General features: G+C 31.4%; 1 long non-coding RNA gene across 1 annotated transcript; it reads right to left on the bottom strand.

The window, feature by feature from the left end:
• Nucleotides 1-628: 628 nt before the first annotated feature.
• LOC125505764 lies at nt 629-3941 on the bottom strand. Its single transcript, XR_007282382.1, has 2 exons — nt 3669-3941; nt 629-1758 (listed from the first exon to the last, which is right to left on the bottom strand). It is a non-coding gene; the product is annotated as an uncharacterized LOC125505764 (long non-coding RNA).
• Nucleotides 3942-5227: the final 1286 nt, after the last annotated feature.

Raw genomic sequence — 5227 nt, 5'->3', positions numbered from 1 at the left:
TATTCCGTTTTCGTCAATTGTGTCAGTAGTGTTAGTTTTCTTCTATTGTGCTAATTTCTTAATTTTTTGCCAATATGTTTTGCCCTTGTCTTTTTCTATTTCCTTACATGTTTCTAACCATTTATTTACTATTTTATCCGTATTTATCATAATATAAAGTGAAGCTCAAAGAATATGTGTTAATTCAGCAAGATGCTCAAGGAAGTCATAAAATGTATGGTGAGCGTGCTCAATACTGTTTTTGAATGATTGATAGCATTTTTTCAGCAGATGATAACATTTTTCTTGCTTTATTTTAGATTTATTTTTGTATAGACTTGGAGGTCATTTCCGTAATTTTTTTATTTTTCTCAATCTCATAGACAACGTTTCCAATTTTTTAGCATGTTCCGGTACCAGTTAAAACTATTTTTTTAGGTCACCTTAAATTCTGAACAGTACGACTGTCTATCTTACGTCCAAAACTTATTAAACCAATAACATTTACATTAGATAAATCTCTCAAATACTAAGGTAATTAAAAAATAATTCGCTGGCGTGTTTATAACTTTATCAGAAATTTGTACTTCAATAGAGTGCCTTATCGGGATTTACTCCTCGTTTTAACTTTAATTAAAAATTCTTCAGGTTCTTCAGCTTAAGGTTTTTTATTATTTTGGATTATTTCATTAGGAACAGCTAGCACCTGAACGCAAGGCGCAGTGGACATTCCTAGTGTGTTACACAACATGGTTTTTCAAAGTCAAAACTCTGTCGGCTTTTTTTCCATTAAAAAAAATTGCCAGAAGCCTTCGGCTTATACTGTAATATTTTTTGCTTGTCAAGCTTTTCAGTGCAATATTCACTGTTACCGTCGTTGTTCCTAAAATATGTATGAGTCTTTATTTCCACGACAAATTAATTTGTCTTGGAAATGTCATTCATTTATTTTATAACAATCGAAGGATTCTTTTGTTTTGAACTCCTGCATTTTTTGCAAATATGTCTCCTTTTTCTGTTTTCTTCTTGGTACTATTATAATCCCAATCGTTACCTTTACTTAGTCAGTAGTTCTTCTGGCTTTTGAAATTTTTATACGGTGGTTTAAAATCTTCTTATTTATTAAGTTGTTATCTCCATTCTTTTCAACTTCTTCATCTGGTAAATCTGCTATTCAATTCGTTTTTAAGCTTTATTTACTTTCAGCTCTAATGTCATCTAAATTACTGTCGTTCTGTGCTTTTTTGCTAGATTATATCACTTGAAGTATTCTTTGCGCTACTATACTTATTCTGTTTCCATCCATTGTTAAAAGCAGTAATATTTTTACGTTCTTTTGCAAATTATCCTTATCGTTTTTACTTTTTTTATTTTGAGTTTTACAAAGCGCTCTATCTAAGTTCTTTACAGGAAATCGATTATGTTAAGGTGCTTATGCAGATGGCACCAAAATCTCAATTTCTGAAAAAGTTTACTTCAAACCTCTGCTTTTGAGGGAGCTGTTTTTCCTAAGTGAAACGTCTTTTGATTTACACTGTTCGCAACTGCTGATCGTTGGACAAGATTCCTGCGATAAATTATAAAAGAACATGCGAAATTCATCCACAATAAATGACAATGTTCCACTTTAATTCATGTGCATCCTCCATGAATTGGGTTTAAAAATATCGGAACGGGCGCATTTTAAAACATTATTATATCGAGATATCCCAGTTTTGGGTGAGCTTTCTGTATTGCTTAATTCCTACCGATTTCGGTCTCCCCGTTTCTCCGTTTCTCCTGAAACAAATAATATAAACTTCACGTCAATCTGTCCAATAAAAGCAACACAAATAAAAAGTAATAGAGCCCTACACAACATGTTTTCATGTAAATTTAATTCAATTCATGCATACGTTAATACATTTTCTAGTTAGATAATCAAATGTGTTCTGAAGCACACACTAGCTCATGGGGATATGCACGTCTTGCAAAAAATTTAGCACATAAACTGCACCCGTAAGTAAGTTCTAGTTTGCGTGTCCGACAAATGTCTAGTCGATTTTTAGCTGGCTGTATTGTCGCCAAACTCATGAAAACGGGCACTGAGGGGCGAAGAAGTGGAACAATTAAAAACAAAGTTGTGTTGCACGAGATTGCCCAGGACTCGACTAATATGCAAATTGGTCGGCGGGCATTAAGCATTTTAAGAAAATTTATTTCGTCTGGCATAGAGGGTAATTTTTGAGGCAAATGATATTGACCTAATAAATTGTGTATAAACATGAACAGTACTTGCTTGGTTAAAGTTCAGAAAGTCATTATTAAGTCGAAATTTTTCACATGCAGGAGGCGATTGATTCACTCAAAAAAGATTAACCATAATTAGTTGCTGATTTTTTCCAACTTTTCCATTGGCTATTTTATCACACTGACTGCTTGTCTCGTAATTTTTGAGAAATGTAAATGGGTGTCTGCAGAAAGTGCCACTTAAATATCCAATGCATGGTCAGCAGCAAAATTACGAGAATACTAAAGAAATGTAAACCAGAACCAGACCTTCTTGACCCTATCATTTGCCTAAAATGTCTTGAGATATTTGTATTCTTAAACTCTTTTCGCCTCGTTTCTCATGTTTCCTACTTTTTAAAATTCATAAAAATAAACGGCTGTAACATAAAAATACATTCTAAATAAGAAAGTTAATACAATAGTAAACTAAAAACGACATGAAACGAGTTATAACATTCTCCTGCTGCTTTGAAATATGCGCTCTAAATCAGAAAAACCTTATAAAATTACTGGAATGCCGGAGGTCAGGTAAATATATGAAAAATTAACTTAGGGGATTCAAAAGCCGCTCACGTAGTTAACCAGATCTTAAAAGAGGCCTGATACATTTAAAAAAGTCCCTTAAAGTCGTTAAGAAGATCAGCCGGCGGCAAATTGAGCGGAAAATATGTGCCAAGTTCTTTATTTCTTACGACAACGGTTTTACAGATAATCTCTTTGTAGATACAGAGATGAACTTTGAATTTAAACAAATTTGCGACTACAATGTCTATATCTAAATACACTTGTAGAGTGTTATTTTAAATGCTCAAGCTCAAGCAAATGTACTATTTTTTGAAATATTTTTACTTTGTAGCTGTGCTATAAAAATTTGTCCTATTTCAGTCAAGTGATTATTCTTAATTAAATGTCTTCCGGTTAAACAACATTGTTTTGTCAAAACGAAAACTAAATACGGTTCTGTTATTCCGCTTAAAAAACTGCTTTAATCTGAGATTATTCGGTTTGCTCGTTTCCAGAATTAATCTTTAAAAATTTACTCTAAGTGGATTTTGATAAGTGGCAATTTAAATTTCCCTAAATGCCGATTAGAATTATCCAGTTAGGGGATTTTCTTTGTCTGAATAAAAAAAATGTTCAAGTGGATTCTTAAATAGTCCATGCCATCACATGCATTTTCCTATTGAGGAGTCGATTCAATAATTTCAGTTTCAGTTGTACACTAATAATGTGCGTGAGAAAGCCTCATCTGAAAATTTAAATTTTAATTGCCAGGCCGTTATAAATATTCTGATGTTTCCATATGACGCCCTTTACACATATTAGCTTCAGGATAGTCTTAACCCATCTAGTAGACTAACGAGATGTGTTTTCTTTTTTGCTTTGTTGTTCACGGCATTTCGCCTTAAGCTATTTACCTTAAATTAACTTCTGCAAATACACTGGATGCACGGTTCCGCGTAGGTGTTGATTTTCAGTTACTTTCAAGAATCTCATCTAATTTAAGATAAACGTGATACTTTTATCGTCTTATTCTTTGTGTTGGAGAAAATACCACTGTAGGTGAAATTGTACGATACAGGATACACGTCGAAATTGAATAATTTATATTTTGGAAATATGCAAAAGGATGTTTTCAACATTAAATTGGGTTAAATGTATAAAAGTGCATAAAAATCTTGCACATTGCCAACGTCAACTGACATGTAATGAAACAAGTATTGTAAAATTAAGACCAGCTAGTTGTTTTTCTAACTGTTTTCATCATTAATTTTTCTTACTAAAAATTATTTAACTTTTTCCGAGAATCAGTTATTTACGACGAGTTCAAGACTGTACAATTTTAGAGATTTTGTGAGATTTTGATTTTCATGATTTTTGGTTGTTGGCAAAGAAATTTAGTATAAGGAGCAAATTGTTTTTTATTTGAAAAATGCTTGAAGCAAATATAATCTTAGTACTGAATTTTCATTGATATAACTTTTGTAAAAAAGTAAACGTAAAATCAATTAAAATACAAGCGTACAAAAACGTTCCGGTTATTTGGAACAATAACACTTTGAAAAATCGGAATGACCAACAGGACTTCATTTGGGAAATAGTGCTCTCAAAATATTATTCTGATATTTAGGTTGAAGAAAACGCAACATAAAAATTCCGTCGAATATAAAAATTAGAAATAAATTATACGAACAACTAACGATATGGAATGCCAAAATAAAAAATTCTGCTTGCTCGTATAATAAAGCGAAATTTATTGGTGAAATAAATATCTGATGATTTTAGGTCAACGTCAATTTTAGTACATTACAGGATTCCATCTAAATATCCAGGAAAAACTCAAACTTTTAAAATTCGAAGCACACTATGCACATATTTATTTTAAGGTTCAAAAACAGTAAAAAACATCGAAATTCATAATGATTTTAGTCAATCAATCGTGCTCTATAGCACACAATTGTTCCTATTGAGATTTATATTTTTTAATTGAAAATTGTGCAGAGAGAGAAATCATAAATCTGTTCTCACGAGACTAAAAAATGCTAAGACCTCATTTGCAAAATACTGCTCTCTCAATATTGTTTTCAATGCATTTCCGCCGAATTGAACGGAACCTAATAATTTCGTAGAATATGGAAATGAAAAATTAAATATACGAACAACTAACCATATAAAATGCTAAAATAAAAAATTCTACTTTCTCGGATTATAAACCACAATTGTTGAAAAAATATGTGAAGATCTTTTGTCAATGTAAATTTTAGTACAGTACAGATTTTCATCTAAATAGCTGTTAAAGCAAACAATGAATATATTTTAAGGCTGAAAAATTGTAAAAAACCATTTTAAATTATGATGTTTTCAGTCAATGAAACTTGCTGTATAGCACACAATCGCTCCTACTGAGATTTTTGAAAATTGTACAATTGTATAATGTTGTACAAATTGTAAAAAAAATTTTAGACAAAATATTTGC

Source organism: Dendroctonus ponderosae, unplaced genomic scaffold (genome assembly GCF_020466585.1).
Source record: "Dendroctonus ponderosae isolate FM_Combo_2020 unplaced genomic scaffold, Dpon_F_20191213v2 Dpon_F_20191213_1, whole genome shotgun sequence".
Lineage (NCBI taxonomy): Eukaryota > Metazoa > Arthropoda > Insecta > Coleoptera > Curculionidae > Dendroctonus > Dendroctonus ponderosae.
This window is presented reverse-complemented; position numbering and strand designations above follow the sequence as displayed.